The 21,097-nt window shown below is 39.0% G+C and overlaps 1 protein-coding gene across 2 annotated transcripts in view; it reads left to right on the forward strand.

Moving 5' to 3' along the window:
- Positions 1-21,097, forward strand: part of diaph2 (diaphanous-related formin 2) — a 358,243-nt gene that overhangs the window by 176,697 nt on the left and 160,449 nt on the right. The gene's annotated exons all lie outside the window — the stretch shown is intronic.

Genomic DNA, 21,097 nt, shown 5'->3' on the forward strand with positions numbered 1-21,097 from the left:
TGTGCGCAATGCATTAGACATTTGTATGTTTGTATATTTGTATATTAATCACTTGAATATAAAGTAATGGAATGGACAGCTTCTCTATTTACTGAATGAAAGGTAAAATAACATGAACTGTGCTCTGGCTCTCTCCTGCTCCAAGCCTAGTCTGAATGCTCATAGTGAAAGCATTGCACAACATACCTGCTGCTGTGAGGGACGATAAGTATGCAGTGTAAAAGTCCCAAAACGCTCCCATAACTTACTGGGCCATGGTGGTGTGCATAGAACTAGATATCACATGATGCACAAGTGAGCACAGCAAGCACGCGTACACAAACAGTCACTCACGCACTGTGAACTTATGTTGGGAGAGCAGGCAGGAATGGTTGTTACACACTGTGGCAGTCCAAAAACCTTGTACAATTAAATTAGACGAGAGCGTAAGCATATGACAGCTTGCAGTAGTAGGCTAGAGGAGTTGTAAATTCTTTTTTCATATATTGTCATGTATGAAAAGACCCAAAATGACCACTGTAAGTGGACTACTTGATTAGTATAAGCAAATTGTTTAAACAACATTTGTATAGGAATGATTCTGTGCCTAGCGTTTTTCACTGTATGTAATTTTATTAAAAAATTAGATGCCGTTCATCCTTCTGATCATGAAATATTCATGCTGCAATCCCAAGAGGACGAGAAACCTGTTTCGACTGCTTCTATATACTGTCCCAGTATATATAGTTTTTTTAAGTCATGTAAAGTAAGATAAAATAAAATTGTAAATATTACTAAATAAAAAAAAAAAATTGTAGTGCAGAAGTACAGAAAAGAGAAAATACAAATATTGTTTTCTGCAAATTCTGCAAATTCATTCTTCGAATGGTATAATTTTTTTTAGAGTTTGATTAGCCATTTCTATAAGTTTGACAGATGATGTGGTATGCTTTGGATCATGAGCTACTTTCCTTTTCTATTCTCTTTTCTTCCCATCATTCTGGTACAATTTAATCTTGGTTTCATCTGTCCAGAGAATCTTGTTCGAAAACTGGGCAGGGTTTTGTTTAGATGTTTTCTGGCAAACTCTACTCTGTATTTCTATTCTTGAGTGTTACCAGTGGTTTGCGCCTTGTGGTAAAAACCCTCTGTATTTACATTTATGAAGGCGTCTCTTGACTGTAAATTTTGACTGTGATATGCCTACCTCCTCAAGAGTGTTCACGACCTGGCTAGATGTTGTGAAGGCATTTTCTTCACCAAGGAAAGAATTCTGCAGTCATCCACTTTAGTTGTCTTCTGTGGTCTTCCAGGCCTTGTGGTGTTGCCAAACTCACCAGTTTACTCCTTCTTTTTAAGAATGTACCAAATTGTTGATTTGGCAGTCCTAAAGTTTCAGCCATCTGCCTGATAGGTTTGTTTTGTTTTTTCAGCCTAATGATGGCCTCCCTCATTTGAATAGACACCTCTTTGGACCACATAGTGAGAGCTCCCATGAACAGCTACCAAATGCAAAGTCAACACTTGGAATCAACTCCAGACCTTTTAACTGCTTAATCTGTCATGAAATAACAAGGGAACAGGCCACTTCAGGCCATGAAACTGATTTTCAGTCAATTGTCCATTTATTTTTGAGCCTCTGAAAATGAGGGTTGATGTATAAAAATGGCTGTAAGGCCTAAACGGTTAATGCATTACTTTTCTTGAACCCCTTGAATTAAAGCTGAAAGTCTACACTTCAATAACATCTTGGTGGCTTTGTTTCAAGTCCATTGTGTTGGTGTACAGAAGCAAAATTACAAAAATTGTGTCACTATCTCATATACTTATGGACCTAACTGTATGTTTATGATGCCTCTTTCTAAATACTGCACAGTTTTTTCTCTTCTACTTGTGGAATTTTCCAATGTTGTTTTGTTCACTGAACTGGTTCTGTTTGATATACAGTCATTAAGCTTGGCATTTCAGCTGGTTACACTGACACTTTTGTCTCTGTCAGAATGTTATCTGTAACTGTTTGTGCTCATCTAATGAGATTGCCCATAATATTTTATACATGTTCACAGTAGACCTTTCATGAAAGTCTAGAGAGATTCCAGCATTTTTGCTGATTTGGGGCCTATTTATTACCTCTGAACAGGCAGTGATGGAACAACAGTCTGGTCCTGTTGATGAATCTACATTGTCATCTTATTAATACCCCCACACGGTTAGGGTGGCTGCCATGGATTTTCCATCTAAATGGATTAAGCTTTCATTTCTTATGCCTAACCACCAAAAAGAGAGGTTAGGAATGAAGAAAACACAAGATAAAGGGTTTTGCTTGCACACAATCACTCAGTTACTTCTCAGCCCCCTCAGATTGACCCCCACCTTTTTTGGGGGGCCCTAAAAGCTTGTTTTGAGCAAGGCCTATGCATATATATGAGGGTATAGTTTCTTTAGTGTATCTCAAATAATTTATATACATTTAATTTAGAGTTATTAATAAAAGCCACGAAAACAGCTCGATATATTTTGTATTGGTTTTAAATGCCTTGGACTGAGACTTAAAGTCCTATCTAGTTTATTTTTGACGAAGGCAAGGATGACGTGAAGGATTTGGCAATAACGAGTGTTTTGAATATATACATTTTTTATGTTCAATTTGATGTATTGTAATATTTATTCCTTGGAGGTTTGTGACCCGACCATAACCAGTGCATTAAGTTGTCCATCGTACATTTAGACAATCGATTGGTCAAAAGACTCAACAAAAGTACTCTTCTGCTGACACATTCATCACAGTAAAAGTGTGACCGAGACTAAGGTGTGGCTGGCCATGTGTCTGGCACACTGCAGGTGGGGAGTAGAACACACACTAACACGCACATACACACACTACATTCACACAAGAGGTTTCAGCTTGACCTCTACAATGTCACGTTGCCAAGATGCATCTTGGCAATTGTCCTGCACTGAAGGGATTTGCGGGGAGAAGAAGAGTGATGGGAATGGGGGATTTAGATAGGTTGGTGGACTCAGCCCTGGATTTATGTGTTTGTAACGGAGCCATTTATGAGGACACAGTTGCCCCTTTTCTTCAGGGGGAGTTGCTTGTTTGCCATAGTGGCTGCTGTGCAAATATTAGCTGTCCCGGTGCACCTGCTGCCATTGTTGGAATCTTCCCCCTCCCTCCTGGATTCCCACCCTGTATCGCCATACACTTCATTTGTCAAACACACAAAGGAAGACAGACACACAATAGAGGAAGATTTTAGCATTGCCATGGCCCTGCATTGGTGTCCTGACATGGGGTAAACCGTGACCTTCCATCCCCCAGGGCTGGTGCTGCTCTCCTTTATTCTGGGATAGCAGGCATCACCGAAGGATTGGTCAGTCACAGGGCACAGTTTTCACAAGGAGCTGACCGCTGCTGGCCAACCACGCCAGCCTCATCTACATATGTATTTATAGCTCTTGAAAGACACAGTAGTATCAGAGTCTGGGGCGGTAGATGGCAGTATGTATTTATGTTGATGGAAAGACTAATCTCTTGTCCCCTCATCCAAAGAGTTTTGTTTTCACCCTCAATCAACTTTAAATCCTGTTAATTCCCCCTTTTCTCATCAATATTTATTTCCCCCTGTTGCATAAACTATGCTGGCCTTGTGTTCTCCACTGCTGGACTACTCTGACAACTTTCCAACAGCTTTTTTCCATGGTAGCCTAATTTAGTTTTGAAATGAACTAAATTACTTTCAAGCAAATTAAGATGGGAAGTAATTGTTATTCCAGCATTAAAAATGTTTAAGCTAACTGCACAAATTAAGACATACACCTTTTGTTCAGTCTAATCCATTTTGTCTTAAGTGTTTTTATTTGTGCCCTGAGATATCCTCTGTTATGATTTGACTCTATATAAATAAATTGAATTGAATTGAATTGAATAATGGTTAATTTTCTTTCCTTGTGATTTCTAGTTGTTAATTAATATTTAAAATTAGGTTGAAGGCCTTTCCATTGTCAGACATATAAAACAGAAATACCATTAATATAAGTTATCATATATGTCATTTTGAAATGGAAATAGATTTTTTTCTTTTAACTCTCCAAGTGTCTTTAAGCCCATTAAGAGTGGCTTGTAATAAGTCTTGAAGCATCACAAACCTTGCTAATAGACATTTTACTACACGATAAACAAGTTATTCTTTAAATGTGGTAATGTCATGCATGTATATGGATATTAAACCAGCATGAAAGCCAACAGCAAAAAGATGAATTTCAAGTAAACTTCAAAAACTGTTCATGTGTTAAGAAATACTGTGTGTATTGTTACTAATGTCTGACAGGCCATACCACTTCTGGTCTCCTGCTGGATGTTTTGGCTGTTTCTGCTTGATGCGTCTACAGTTTACCTTCGTGGCCGACAGATGTGGTTTGGATAACTGTTTTAAAGTGGGGTTTGTTTACAACATGTGTGATCATCTGTCTGCCCATGTTTCTTTTTAGATGACTAACAGGACCATAAAAACTGGTTAAAAGGCTCTCATAAGTGCAGTGCATAGAAAATTGTTTCATGAGTGATGGTTGTTAAGACATTTCTAGTCAAAAATATTTGCAAAAGAATGGTCATCCTTCTAATGGTAAAGCTCTTTCACATCTCACCAAAAGGTTCCATGTACTGCATACATACAGTATACATTAGGTCTCCTAGCTGAAGTGTGTAATTTGACAATATGAATGGTTTTGAAGGGCCTTTAATTCTTTTTCATCCTATTTTAGTTATTGTTGTAAGTTCCAATTGTATGCACAAACACTACATTCACCACCCCTTTGACTTTTCTTGCACTTGTGGCTACTTGTGCTGCAGTTACAATGGAAACAGCAGTTTTTGGGATATTTAACTATGCGAAGGGACTTAAACAGACACCTTCATATTGCTAGTGTAGTCAAGCTTCTGGTAATTCTGGATTACAAGTGCAGCGTGTTTCTGCTGCTTGCAACATATTGCCTGAAGCTAACCCCAATACACTTTTGTCAAACAAGGGAAAACATGTAAACGGGCAGGCAAGACTCCAATTAATTGGCCATAGATATGCTGCTACATGAAACCATCAATGGGAAGCAAATAGCTTTAACTTTATTTCTAATGTAATATAAACTTTAATTAATAAAGTGTGTGATGAAGTGGAGACTTATCATACAAGCCCTGTGTCCATTAAAGGTCCTAAACCCTCACAAGGCAGGCTTATTAAACCAAGATTCAAAACGTGTTTATGAGCCCCATGGAGAAAAACAAGGAGAAATGCCGACGTATGAAGAAAAAGAAATGAGTTTGTGTAATTAGTGAAAATTAAGAGCTTTTAATCCAGGCGGAGGGGTGATAGGGAAGAGAGGTAGGGAGGGAAGAGCGAAGTATTGGCATGGTGATATGGGTGGGAGGAACTCTGGAACTAGTGCTTAGCTTACTTTTGTTTGCCCCAGAAGAAATGAGCAAGGACCCAAAGGCACACACCTAATAAAGACACTCATAATGAAAATATGATTATTTTTGTAAGGGGCTTTGAAAGTACAGGCTCCTTCACCTACAGGACCTCTTTGTTCAGACAAATAGTGGGATCTTGTCAAATTTTTGCACCACTTTGCGTGGGTAGATGGAGATTCAGTTCCATTAACTAATTATGTGTGAACAGGAAGTGATTTCATATGGTCAGCTATTCAGTCTCCTGGATTTTGTGGCTAATAATGTTATTTTTCTAGGGATAGTAAGTTAAATTCTATACAAATAAAAATAATCAGCTCTATTGACCACTGTGACTTATTTCCTATATTAATTCAATGCAGCTGAATCTCTGTAGAACTCATTCCCACTTTTATCTTAGCAAAAGGTTTCTCGGACTTTATATTATCGACAGAAATGTAATTCCAGGTCCATCTGAAGGTGGCATTTCTTTGCTACATTTCATGACACACATAAAGACAACTTCCACTGACAGTTTCTGCTTCACTAGCCCTGACCTTCTAAAATGAGTCCAGATGTTTCAAGTGATGGACAGAAGAATTGAAGACTGACGGCGCAGTTGTGTTTTGGAGACAGGGTGATAGTATTACATTAAATGGAAAAGTACAATCATTTCCCCTGCAGGATTTGCACAGCTACAGAGGAGAATAATATTGCAGACCCTACCGCATCTGTTCAGCGGTCTCTGCAATACATACATCAGTTAAATGTGCTCTTCATGTTCATAGCCCTGCCAGTCAATGAGGCCAAACAATCATCTGAGGAATACAGACCATTTTAGGTTTAAATGTAGCAAAGCAGTTTTCACACCCAAGTGGTGGATGTTAAGTAATTTCCAAACAGTGTTTCAGGTAAAGACCCCCTATTGTTTACAACAAAGGTATGAGCCATTTTAGTGCATTTTTCTTAGTGCCAGGAGCCATGCGAGTGATTGTTCTTGCCTATGAGCTCACTTAACCTCTCCCTCCTGTGGAGTCTTTCCAGCACAAACCTGCTCTTAATGGATGTTATAAGTTCTTCTGTGGCCCGTGTCTTTGTCTTTATAGAGGAATTACAACTCTCATTAAATAGCTGTTTTTTTCTTCATCAGCTGATCCCTTTACTTGGATAAAATAAAGTACACACAAAATTCAACTCTTTTATGAACCATTTGCATCTGCAAAGGATCACTTGGTTCTTTTTTCTTCATCCTGTACATAAACCAGAAAGCTCCCTTCCTTAATTTTTGCTTGGAAGGTTACTGAGCAAAAAAAGAGTATCCATACCCTCCTTTTATTGACATTTCAGTCCAACATACAGCATCAGACAGATGGTAAACATGGAGTTGATTGCTGACAATTATTTTATCCAGTATCTTAGAAAGGACAGCCGGTACATATTCCTGTTGAATTCCTGCCCAGGCTTCTAAGTTAGGGGTGTTTTTGATTGTCATGTTATGATTGTCCCACCCTTTAAGCAACCGACGGCACACAGCCAGAGCAGAATGTTTGTTTTGAATGAAAATAAGGAGTGTGTGTGTTTGTGTGTATGTGTGTGGGTAATATTACTTTTTCCCCCCATGTTTTGGTGGAAAAACGACGGAATTCCAGTGGCATGTGTTTTTCTGAAGATCAGTAGTTCTATTGGGCTGACGTGGTGGTGGGCCAGCAGGCTGTGCAGAACAGTATTTTGTCTAATTTGTTTCTTTCAGGAACCAGAATCTCTGAGAGTTTATTTTGCTCTTCAGTAAAATAGATTTTTAGACAATTAAACTAAGATTTTAATTCAGAATTCATTTTAATATGATGTACTGTGATTTGCTGAATGATGCATTTTTTAATTGGTTGCACTCTGGCCTTCCCTCTTGAGGATCAGTTTTTGTAATTGTGAATAGATGGTAGTTTTTTTGCTCACCACACCCACTGTATATAAATGAAAGTTTAATAATACACCACAAAAAAAAAAAAAAAAAAAAAAAAATATATATATATATATATATATATATATATATATAAATAAATATATATATATATATATGTATATATATATATATATATATATATATATATATATATATATGTATGTATGTATGTATATGTATGTATGTATGTATATGTATATGTAGGGTCCCATAGGGCAGAACCTTATGAATGGCCACTGGAAATAGTCTGAGCTTCCATCTCCTATAAAAAGACAGCTACCTCCAACAGAGGTAGTGGATGGACAGAGAAGATGAGGTTGGGAGACAGTGTGGAGGAGTGGAAGAGTAAGGTACCAGAAATTAGGGGATTATTCAGGGAAGGTGTAAGTATAAGTGCATAATGCTTTGTTTTGAAGTTTAGCCTGATTAATTTGAAGGGTCCAGTAGCTTATTAAAATAAGGACGGCATGTATCATGATGATGGCACAAACATGCACAAAAACAAGACTTTCTCTAAGAGTTCACATACACACACACACACACACACACACACACACACATACACAGGCAAACACTATAAACCTGAGGGGATATGGAGACCACTCATCCTCCATCTGATGAAATTGGTAGGCAGAGAAGGTGCTCTGTCCTTCAGTGGTGGCCTACTTTGAAAGTAAAATAGCAACTATTGGAAAAATAGAATGCCAATGCAGTACTTAATATGCATGCATATCAGGCTAGTGCAATGCTGTGGAGGCACACCTGAGAGGAATATGTAACTCCGGGCCAGGTGCTTGGTTCCCCGAGAGAGTGGGGACCGGAGGGTTTGGAGAACAGAGGGAATGTTTGAAGTCCTAGAGGACGTTGCTGATTGTGGGTGGTATGGGAAGTCATAAGCCTCAAAAACACATGCTGCCACCTGGTTGTCTGAAATAGGCTGCCATGCAATTATCTGGGCCCTGAAATGAATGTGCAACTTGGAAGTATTGCAGAATAATTTTCTGTGTGTATGTTTCTCGTTAACTCTTCTTGTTTGAAGATCTAATGAAAGAAGATGGACTTACACATTTCTGAGATTTAACACATAGAGGAATTATTGGTTTTCACTGGACTCGTCTTAAAACGTAGGCTCTGATATTTTTATACCTATGTTTTATTTATTTTTTAGTTTATTTTTTTTGTCACAACATTTCTTAGTAAAATATTTGCAATTTAGGAAGCACTCAGTCCTGGAAATGTTAGAGGTAACACTAAAAGGTACAATTTATACAATTCAGACATGCTGTGAGGAGCATTTTTGTATTTATATCCATACATTTTAACATTGGTTGATCTATAAATTTAAATTAAACAACATTGATTATCCGTCAAATTCTTACTATTTTATTTCAGAAATAAAAGTCAAGATGCAAAATTACTGAAAAGTCAGAGATAAGGAAGATATTGGGAAAATATATAATTATCTGGCCTCATAAATTAAAATTTTAATCTTTCAGGTTTGATAAGCTTTAATATGTTGTATAAGTCAAAGGTGTGTATGTACACATATTTCTCCTTTTTTTTTGGTTTTGTTTTTCCTATGACAAACACAGCAGAAGGGTGGGCCCCACTGTTTCTTTGTGCATCTTGCAGGCAACACAACCCCACCAGAACCTGCTGTCAAAGGTAACAGCTCCTGGAATGAAAAAAATGAGGCAACAGGGAAGCTGTCTGTCAGAAAGAGGAAGATGCCTCTCGTATCCAGTACACATATCACGTTTTGCGTGCAAATAGGTGCACATACAGTAGTGCGCGCATGTGCACATAATCATGTTTATGTGTGAACACACACAGACAATTCTGCATTACATTAGTTAAGGATAGCTGACAGGAGACTACTGTGTATCCTTTCCCTTTTTCGTCCACCACCTCCTCCATAGGAAAGCTTATCCTGTGCTGTAGGATCTGTAAATCCCCCCTCCTCTCCAGTCCCAGCACTGCCTCATGGATCAGTGTGAATCAAGTGAAGAAATAAGGTATGAAGGAGAAAAGGGAGGAAGGAACAAGAATGTAATCGTGGTACGCTTTCTTTTCACATTAACTTGGATCAGTGGCATTTTCCACTTCTAAAAGCGTTTATCCTTTTGTTTGCTTGACTTTCAAAATGTCTCTAAATTCTGTCAGGTTTTCCACATTGTCTTTCAAATGAATGTATCATGGCAGAGGGCACAATATAGTGTAAACCTTTCATACAACCCGGTACTGTGAAGTACTCGTTAGTGTATATTTTGCTATAGTTCATGTTGATTGACTCGGACACATTTCTCAGGTGGAGCGCATCAGTTCAGGGGCTGGTGCTTAAGAGAATGGCAGCAATAACCATTCAGAGCAGCGTATTGCTTAAGTGATGTACTTGTCAAAGCTCTGCAAACTGCCTTTTAGAGCTGTAATGACAGTATTTTAACTAGTGTGGTTTCACAAGAGTGGTATCTTAAACACATGTCAAATGAAGAAAAATCATTCATTTATAGATAGAAGACTGCAGAGTACAGTACTGTACAGTGCAGTATGATGAAAAGCCTGGCGTCTTTCCCTTGTTAAATAGGGGTGAGCCTGTGTGGGAAAGTTTGATAGGGCTCTCTAAAGCTACCAACATTTTGTTTTGCAGTGTACAAAATACTGCATGTGCTTTGCTGTGTACAGTATATTAAGCATTTAATAGATGCACCATGAAATAAACAGATTGTGCGTATTGTACTGTATCATGTATTTTCCACACATTTCTTGCATTTCAACCCAATTCTGTCTTCTTAGGCAGCTGGAGAAATGCCATTATGAATGAGTTTTTTTCTCCTGTACGATATGTCTTGGCAGGATTCAGCAATTTTTCTTTAACACGTGTGCACTTATGCTTTATATGTCAGAGGCAAATGGTAACATCCATAAACATCCAACTGACAACTGACACATGGCTGGAGATAAACATCAAATTGATGTTTTGTTTTTCTTTTGTATTGATGTGGCTATTTATATACATTTATGTGTGTGCTTTCTTATGCAGACTTGTGAACCTATATGTGTACATTTTTTGTTTGTAGAGGTTGTTTCAGTCCATCAGAGTGGGGCTTGTACCAGGGAGTGAAGAATTCTAAAGAGTCGTGTCAAGATCAAGGACTCTGTGTGTGTGTGTGTGTGTGTGTGTGTGTGTGTGTGTGTGTGTGTGTGTGTGTGTGTGTGTGTGTGTGTGTGTGTGTGTGTGTGTGTGTGTGTGTGTGTGTGTGTGTGTGTGTGTGTGTGTGTGTGTGTGTGTGTGAGAGAGAGAGAGAGAGTGTAAGACGTTGCGGTAGAGTAGGCTGACCGGACCAAATAAACTAGAGAGAACACACATTCCAGAGATCACCTTATGCCACTGGATATGTATTTGCCCTCATGCAGTTTCCCTTCATCTAGCAGCACCTGCTGAAAGGCTTAGAGCAGCAGAAGTTTGTGTACTTGCTTTTGATCAGCACACCACAGCAGTTTCTGTGAAGTACTGTATATGTTTCACCACATGCCTGTACACAATTATTATGAAGGCTCAGTGACCTGGTGGATGCTGTTTTGACTTTTTGATCTGGACCTCACTGGGCTCAGGTCTCACCTTACATTTCACTATCAGAATGATTACCATTTTTGACTTCTTGCTAATAAAAGATACACCACTCAGTAAAGGAGATGCGTTTAATTGTGCATTTGCCTTGACTTGAGTAAATTCACTGGAAAGTCACTCTAGTTTTGATGGACAGATTTTTTAACAAGAGATCATAGATTGGGGATACATAACGTACTATGTATTCCCACTGCTTTCTCATATTTAATTTGAACATCTACACTGATCACATCGTTGCATTAAAGGAGTATGTGTCATCATATTCATTTTTTGTACTGTATTAAAACTGTGGGAGTGTAACATGGGGACTAAAAACGGTTCCTTTCAACAAAACTGTCGCCTTCGGTTTCAACCCTTGTAGCTTGCTAATATACAATGCCTTCTGTCTTAATTGTTTGCAGTTAAATAACAAATGTAAGAAGGGGGTTCTAGGCAGCTCATGAAAAAAAAAGGGGGACAGTTTGTTTTTTGTGTAATCGAGTTGGCCAGCTGCAATGCCGTGGTTTTGGTTCACAGTGTATTGTAGGTTAAGGGTAGTCACAACTCAAAACTCTAGGTCAGAAGTATGGCCTTTTATCAGAATCCTCCATTTGTTCACAGGCTTCGCTTTACTAGGAAAACTTCACTAAGTGACTGGCTCAGTGCCTAAGCATCTGGTTAATTCAGGCTAATTCAGAATCCCATCCAACTCATCCAGACAGCAGGGTAGCAGCAGGACTCATAAACAAATCATAATCAGTCCACTAAGAGGTGGGTTGTACTTAAATGGTTTGTGCCCCAAACACCATGGATACCCCTAATTCTGCTGCAGCACAAGTACAGAATCCAATTAAAGTACTGCTACTGGGGTCATCTGGCATGCAGTGTCAGGGACAAAAGCCTGCTTTACACACCTGGTTCTGACCTCCTTCCTACTCTTACAGCACAAAAGCAAGTCCATCATTTTCAGTCTTAAGGCTGACTAACCTGTTTTTGTTCTTGCTGACTAACTACAAGGATAATTGTAATCAAGATTTGGACTCTGTACAGTAGAGCATGTAGTGTCACGGGTTGCACTCAGTAAGCCAAGTTTAAAATAATAACAGGCTAGCTGCTCTTCATGTCATAAAATTATAAGGAGGGACATTCCAGTTGCACATGAGTAGTGTCCATTTCTTTATGTAAACTGTATATTTACAGTTCAACCCTTGTTTTTTCTTAACACTCACTCATCAAGGTCCCTTCTTATTTCTGAAGAGATCTTGTATTTTTTGTAGTGTTTCTCCACACAATTATGCCTTTTTACGCAAATGGAGTGAAGTGATTTCACTGAAGTAGTTATTTCATAGGAAGTGGTTTCCATGTACTACAGGGCCACAGCGTTTTAGCAAGTAGGTTCTGATACAGGCTTTCTGGGTAACGAGAGTAGTTCTTTTAAATCATACATTGCTCATGTTTTTTTTCCTTCTCAGTCTCTTGTTTTTCTACATGGCCCAGTTCTTTCTCATTCTCCTTCTCCTTGTCTTTAGTTCTCTGGAGTATCTTTTCTTTACTGTCCCTGACCACATGGATACTCCACCCACACAGAGCACATAAGTACTCCACACCTACCATTACTCCATCTCTTAAAAATAAACATGCATTTGTGTAAAAGTAGGATATTGTAGAGAAGAAAACACATTTTTTCAATTTAGTCAATATAATACTTGTTAGGTTAATATTACTGTATATACAGTAACACGATATTTAGTTTGGACATTTGTCAAAAATGCTTACTGTGAAACAAAATGTTAAAATGCTAATAGTTGCTGACTGTGGCTGGAGGGCATCATGTCATGATGGTCACAATGCTGTATTTGCAACCAAGAGGGTACCATCAGAGGTTACTGGGTATCATCAGAATGGTTGAAAACAGCCATTATGCATGTATGTATATAAAAAGAGAAATGTAGACTGAAAGAGAAAATAGTCGTAAACATCGAGGGGAGGTGAGGAGCTGAGTAACTACTGTGGGATTTAAATGCAGTTCACGACTGAGTGCCTCTCTTTACGCTCATATTCTCCTTGCCTCGCTTTTAACTCCATCTCCAGGTGCCGCATGGTGCATCTTTAATCAGGGCATGTCTGCTTTGACACCTTCATGTCACCAGAATGTGCTTCTCTGCAGCTGTGTGAAGAATAGTCATGAGGAGGTGACATGATGGAAGCTGTTACAGCCTCAATCACGTTGTGGGACCAATCCCAGCTTTTTATTCCGTGTGTGCTTGTTTGTGTTTGCGTGTGTATGGGAGGGCAATGCATGCATTTTAGTTGCAGACATAGCACCAGCTGTCTTTTATGTGACTGGGGACTTAAAACTATACTGTATATATCTGTCCCCGTGTTGATTGCCAAGGATAAACCTATTGCTGCTAACAAGCGTGGAGTCAAGCTGCCAGAAAGAGAAAAAGTCATTTCCCCCTCCTCTTGTCCTCATATCTCAGCAAACCTTGACATTTTCCAGCACAGAAATGTGAAGTATTTCTTAAGTCCTTTCATGCCTCAGTAGACAAATTGGATCAACCTATCGGTTAACCTTCACAAGAAGAAGAGATAATGCTTGAGCACATTTCTTAAAAATAAAACATAAGCATGGTTGTCTTTTCCTTGTTTGACAACCTTGTATGCGTCCCTCTTATTAGCGTTTTGCTTAGACACAACTGCATGGTGGATTTTTTTCAAAAAGCCATGGTTTTACATTGAGAAAGAAATGTATAACCTTAATTAATCGAATATTATTATTTTTAACCTCTTTACTTATTTAATCTCTCTACTAGTGGGTATGGCCTATAACAGCTGAAAGATGCAGAAGCCCATCAGTCATTATGTTTTAGTCATATAGCCAGAGTTACAGGAGTTAGGTTTGATCTAAGAAAGAGAAAAATGTATTCATATTGATTAGGCATAAACCAAACCACAGAAAATACAGTTAAAATTAAAGTGACCAGACAATAATTATAGTAAATGTCTTGTGACAGAATGCAAATCACATCAAAACAAATTTTGTGTTGCGTGTTTTGCATCCCGTTTTCATCCTAAAATAATGAACAAGCAATCAAAAAAGGGAGGAACTGGGACACCCACGAAAAGGTATAGGAATAACTGTTCTTTATAAAAGTAAGAGAGAGGGCAGATTATGTTCTGTCAGCTGATAAATGCACAATATGCAACCCTGTCGAATACACTCAAAAGAAGGACAGTCACTGCACAGACAAAACCAAAGCATTGTTCTTTTTCTGTAGCAGACAATAGGAATAACATCGCGAACTTGTTTTGTCCTATTGTAACAATGTGTTGGGGGGGGGACAAAAAAAACAAAGAAACAAAAAACTGTTGAAACTTTAAAAAAGAACATTCAGTCATAAGATTTAAAGGGGAATTTCAAAATTTTGGGAATTAGGCTTTTTTAACAGTAGTTGGATGAAAAGAACAGCGTCAGTTTCATTTCACTGGAGAGATTGATTCATGATGTTCTTAACTTATCTTAGCACTAGGTTGATAAGGAGGGGAAGCCAACTAGCCTTAATTAATTGCAAAATTGTTGTTTAAAGTTTTGGTTAAACTGCAATATCTAATTGTTTATATCTACATATGTAAAATACATTTACACATATACAGTGTAGCATGGAAATATGATGAATATGGTTGTTTATAAATTGTTCAAAGGCCTTTTTGACAGAGCCGGGCTACTTGTTTTCCTTCTGCTGTTTCCAGACTTCCATTGCTAAACTAGGCTAAACATGCCCTGGACAAATCTCTCTGTGAAAGCACAGGGGTGAAACTGATATCGGTATTTTCATGTAACGCTGAGGCACCCCGCAAACTTATTTCACAATATCTTCTTTAAAGGGGACCAGCAGTAAAGGTGCACACCTTAAACGCCTCTTTCACTATGCGCTGAAGTCCCTCTCTGGGCTTGGTCCCATGTAGCAAGGTGCTGGGAGAGGTAATAGAGACCGCAGGGACATTAGTAATCCTGCCAGCTGTCGAATGAACAGCCTTAGCTTCAAATCCCTGTTCTTCATCCCCTCACAGTGACATGAGCCTAGGTTCTGCATTGTCTCCTGAATGCTTAAGGTAGACAGCATACTGGGGTCTTAACGGACACCAGAGGCAGCCATTTGGACCATCACCTTGTGCCTTCCCACCAGCGCTCAAGCGCATTGGGTCACAACAAGCCACCTTGGCACAACCAGAGAACAGTTTCCTAGAACTGATTGGCTGTCAGGCTCAATCCATTCGCTGCCCCCAGGAGCATGTCTCCATGACCAATTTAAGAGGCAGAGTCAGAGCCTTCCCACACTCCCTGCCCCTGAGAAGGAGAACAACAATCATGTTTAGTTGTGGGCAGATTAAATATACTTGTTAAAAGGCTGTACCAAGCCCCATATCATTGACAGTGCTCAGAGTTATTGATTTGAGGGATTTTTTATTTGCTCAACATTATTGTGTTTTCGCTTTTCTGTTCATTTGTTCATTGTTCTGTGTTGCCGTAAAGGCAAATTTGTGACCTGGGAGATAGTGCAGCATCATTCCGTCTCTTCTCATAAATGAAAATATTTAGTGTATAAGGTAATTATTGGCTGTGCTAACGTTTGTGGATACCTCCAGTTTGAATTAGACATCAAGTAAATCTCACCAACAGTTCAACTCTCAGGATATTTATTATTATTATTGTATTTATTTTTAGTCTTAAAATGACCCACAAAGAGATTCCTCATCATAGCCATAAACTGAAAATTATGCATCTATAATCATGATTCCCCAGACAATATTGCTCTGATTCTCCACATTTGATAGAAACTCACGGTTTCCATAGAAAGTATTAATTGTTTGCAGCAGTCCCTCCCCTCTCCTCTTGGAATAGAAACAGGGAAAGGGGGTCACTAAGGGAGATCTGTGTTGTCTCAATTAGAAGAGGAGGCGTTTTTCTCACTGGGCCCTGCTCCAGGCCCAGCTGTGTACCTTCCACCGTGGGCTGAGCCTCTCCCTGCATACTGAAAACATTACTGACCACAGGTCAAAGTGTCACTCTGCAGGACTTATCCTATTCCCTATACACAAACCTTTATTTAGAAATCTTGGATAAACAGAAACAGATGGTTTAGATGGGCGAACAGATAACTCGAGAAACTAGTTAGCTTGAAAACTCACAGCCATTCCCAGTTGATACACATGAGTGAGCATGCACTCATACTTACCACACTATCCACGGTTTCCATCATCATTAACATTATCAGCCACTTCCCCCACTCCCTGTTAACATTAGGCATGATTGTGATTGCATGGTTGAGAGCTCCATCTCTCCCCTCAACTGCAGCTCCATTCTAATGGTTCACCTTGAGCTGAGAAGTATTTCTAAAAAAAAAAACAAAAACAAAACAGATTCAACATTCCTGCTATGTCAAGGTTAGATACTGGCAAAGAAAGAAAAAAAAAACAATAACCTACACAAATAACTTGAAGTTGTTCTCTTGTAGCTATGAGAGATAGTCAAGCATTTAGTTATTATGAGAAAAGAAGAAAAAAAATTAGAAATTGTATATCAACTGACATTTCAAGTGGCACAGCTTATGTTAATGCATCACTCACACTGGATTTCTAGATTTTTTTCTCTCTGTTTTAGTATATACAATCAATGCAGGTTTTTAAGATGAAAGTGAAAGAAATGATTTCAAGTCTCAGAGCGAGAGGGATTACCTTTTTGTGAGTGGGAGCATGCTTTTGAGATCCAAAATAGCAGGAAGAGTTGATGGAGAGGTGTATATCCACACAGCAAATCGGCTTTGGGGTTGAGAAAGAGACCTCTGTTCAGCCTTAGTCAACAAGAGAAATTGGTCGCAGCTGGATTTCACTGGTCAAGTGGTACGTTCAGATCTTGAGCGTGCTCTCTATTTTTGGAGGTCTCACTCATTATTCCAGCTATGACTGGGCCAGGCACTTTTTTGCCCTCTCACAAGTCTTTATCTTGCCAGTAGACATTCAGCAATATAAGGCAAGGGGTCCATGCCTTTGCTCACTAAGCTTAATATCTTTATCTTGTGGCTCCCCCATCACATCTGTTTTTTAATTTAGGTTTTTTAATGGGTTTATGTGTAAAATGGTGGCGATACATATATACAGTATATGTACATATGTATGTATGTATATGTATGTATTTATGTATGTGTATATGTGTGTGTGTGTGTGTGTGTGTGTGTGTGTGTGTGTGTGTGTGTGTGTGTGTGTGTGTGTGTGTGTGAGTGAATGTATGTATATACAATTTGGAGGCTGCAATGCTAAACAAAAAACAAACCTCTTTGTATAATGCTATACAGTTCAACAGCACCACAGTCAACATTCTCTGAAAGTATCCGACAGTTGAATCAACGCCTCTTTAACACAGTTACAACAAAAACTAAACATTGTACCTAATAACTGACAACTGAGTGTATGTAACACAAAACACTTCTGTGGGATTGGTATTTCTGGGGATCAGGCATGGCTGAGGCCAATGACTCTTCCTCAGAATCCATCTCCTTTAGACCAGCTGGCAGCTCTCCAGCATCTCAATCCTCAGTGTGAGTCCCTGAGATGGAGGACAGGGTACATGTTTGCAGGCAGATTTCACATTAGAGGGTATAAATTGCCTCGTAGCGGACCAGATTCCACATTGTCTGTTCCACTCTGTGTTCCTTTCCCTTTAAATATGTTTGTTGAAGACCTGTCATCTGCAGTTTCTTTTATTTCTTTTCAAGGCCCTCACATTTATGGTTTCTTCTGGCAGGGCTCAGCCGGATGGTCTGTGTTCGGAAGTGAACATGTGGTAGTGTTTAACTGTGTAATGCCCTGGGTTTTATGGACGTCTTGAGGGAGATATCACATGGAAAGCAACCAGGATAGTGATTCTGGGCCAGCAAACAGACTGGATGTCCAAGTGTTGGAGAACTCTTTTTATCACAGAGCTTCCCAAGGGTATACCTCAGTCCAAGCCCCACAGAGAAGGCTTAACATGGTTGCCAAGTCAACTTTAATAAGCCAAATCTGTTTTTGCTCAAACATTCATTTATTTTTTCAATGGGACCTTTAACTCCCCCTCAGTTAATGGAATGTGTACCAGTTACACTCACCAGAGGCTTTTCTTCATGTGTTTATGTTGGCTCTGGCGAATCTTTCATGTGTTTTGTTAAAACATTATTTCGAAACGCTTCCTACTTGACATGCTTCTCAAAGCTCCTCACCCTTGTAAGCTAATATATTACAACAAATCGGTGTGAAATAATAACCATTTATAATTAATTGGTGCATTTCTCTCCCCAAGCTTGCATGGCCAATATCAAGTCAAAAGCATTTGACCCTATTATTTCCCTTCGAGGATCATCTGGCTCAAGAATCAGCTTTGTGGAAGTTGAGCTCTTTGTAATACAGTGGGTGCAAAGCTTAGAAGCCACTGTTCATATTTCAGCAGATTTTTCCAGTCTTTCATGGACTGAGTTTGCCCAAATAAAAACACATTACTGTCCCAACCCCCTCACCTTATTCGATCCAACAATTAACAAATGATTGTTCTGCTGGAATAAGCTTGTAATTAAGATGTATTACAAGCTATGTCTGGATCTCACAACCTGACATAAAAATATGTATTTTTGTGTAATGTGACTTTATGTCACAATTGTGCACATTTTCCTCAAGGAAAACCAGCGAGATGCTGGGGAAAAAAAAAAAAAAAATTCCCTCATTGTACCATCACAAATGGAGATACTTGGGAGATTTCATTAACAAATATAAAATCTCTCCAAGAGGAATAGCATTGTTGTCAGAGTATTACTTTTTAGCCACTGGGCAGCTAGTAAAACACGTTTAAATATTGGCAAGGACTTTGAAGTGGCTTTTATGGAAAAAACAAGACAAAATCTTGGATCAAAATGTAACTTGCCATAAGTCTAATACCATGTGAAGGGTGTGAATTTTAGAAACTAACCGACAGCTCTTGTGTTCTGGAGACATTTAGAAAATGTGCTTTATTGTTGCGGCCAGCCATCTGGTTGAAATATGCCACCTATGGTCATAATCTCCACACACCTGGAAATCTGACTAGTGTGGCAGTGCGAATGTGTGCAAGCCCTCCAGGGCCCATCAGTCCACATGCAGTGATTGGAAGAAACATGTGACATGTGGTATAATTGAGTCAGCAAGCAAATGCTGTAGCCAAAATCAGCCAACTGATGCCACTACTCAGTGCTCAGTGGGAGAGCTCGGAGCTGTATAGGATGGTATCAGAAAGGAGAATGTTCCTGTTTCAGGTTATATAAGGCACTGTTTTATGTTTTATTTGAATAGCATGGGGGGCTGGGGGTAAGGGTGAAGACAGCTGAGGCACTGAAAACTGGGCTGACAGCACCCTGCTGAGAGTGTAAGGTACCTAGGTGAGAGATTCAAGTGGTAGTAGAGAAGAGAGAATGGAGGTTTAAGAGAACAATTTAGTACCAAAAGCAGACTGATACCCCTTCTCAGTTTAATTTACCCTCTGTCTTTGAGCCATTCTCTGAGGGGATCATTGTTTTCTCAAGTTTTATTTTTGCTGGATCTCCAGTTTCTCTGTCCAAAGCTCTTGCCACATAAGAAGTCAAGCATGATTCCTTGGGCCTTGGTGGTTACTGAGTCAGGATATTGTAGATGTAATGTTGTTGTCATTGGGTTTATTCATAAGGTGATTAATATTTATTTTGTGAATTCTGATGGAAAATTGCTGACAGTGAAACACGTCTTGTAAAATCAAGGGCATTATAAAAGCCTCACACTGAAAATAACATATATATATATATATATATATACGTTTTTAGCTGAAAGTAGATGAATACATCGACATTTCAACAGCAACTTAGGACCTGTTTTAACATCACAATTTTACTAGTTTTGATGACTTCCATACGATAAATAGATCTGTAGTTACAAATTTGGTCTATTGATCCAAGAATTAATTTATTAGAAGATTGTTCAGTGCTTAAAAGTAGTAATAAATCCTGACCAACACTAAACCAAAACACTTGTCCCATGAAAAGGGTGAATCAAAGCAAGTAAAGTTTGAGGGATTGCATATCTCAGCCAGACACTGAGCAAGGGGTTGAATGTGTCATCAATACCTCTACATTATTTCCTACATGACTGTTAAAAAAACATAACTTTGTATTAATGGGCTAGCAACTCCCAAGGCTTGTTTAAAATAAAAAAAATGCCCAATGTCCATCTCTGAGCTCAGCTGAGACCAAACGTAAATCAGCCTGATGTGTCTCACGCTCTAAGTAGACTTTTAAGTTAGGGTGCAGAGCTCTGTAAGCTTCGGAAGGAACATCCACAGATGTTGACAGAAAATCAAACCATAATATTGTATGTAGCGTTGGTATATACTTACACCCTTTTTAGCACTACTTAATTCAGTAAACAACTGCATCCCTGATGTCATATGTTGACAGCAAACGCTGGAGTTAGGCAGGTGCCTTCAGCATTGCTTCTTCTGGCTGCCCAGGAGATGTTGCCTCTTTGATTGTTTCTTCAAATATGCAAGCCAGCGCTATGGGAGTAGATTGTTTGTTCTCTACATTTCCTGGGAGACTCCTACCTTGGGCTTAAAGAGAGCAGTTGTGATGATTAGCAACAAAGTGTGCTGCCTCTCCCATAAGCCATCGGGAGGAGAAGAGTCTAAGGAATCTTTTTTTCCTCATACTCCTGCTTCTTTATTATAAAAAATTAGACTCTCTCTCATTCTTCTATCTCATTCACCCCTCCGCAGTACCAGTTTAAAAACACTGACCTTTTGTTCTGTACATGGACACTTATGTTTTTAGACAAACTTGATGTTATTGAAGTGTAAATGAAAAGTAAATCATGCTGACATGTGGTGCGGACTTCCCCAGTGTGCGGACTTAATGATGTCTTCCATTATAAAAATAAAGGTCTCTTCATTTTTGGACCACTTTGTCTATTATGTTCAGTCATGTAACAAAAACTTACTGCCATTTTCTGGGATTGTGAGGGGTAACACAATCATCTCCTCGGCTCTAGCAAATTCACAGACTTTGCCTACGAGAAG

This window comes from Xiphias gladius, chromosome 23, assembly GCF_016859285.1.
Source record: "Xiphias gladius isolate SHS-SW01 ecotype Sanya breed wild chromosome 23, ASM1685928v1, whole genome shotgun sequence".
Taxonomy (NCBI): domain Eukaryota; kingdom Metazoa; phylum Chordata; class Actinopteri; order Istiophoriformes; family Xiphiidae; genus Xiphias; species Xiphias gladius.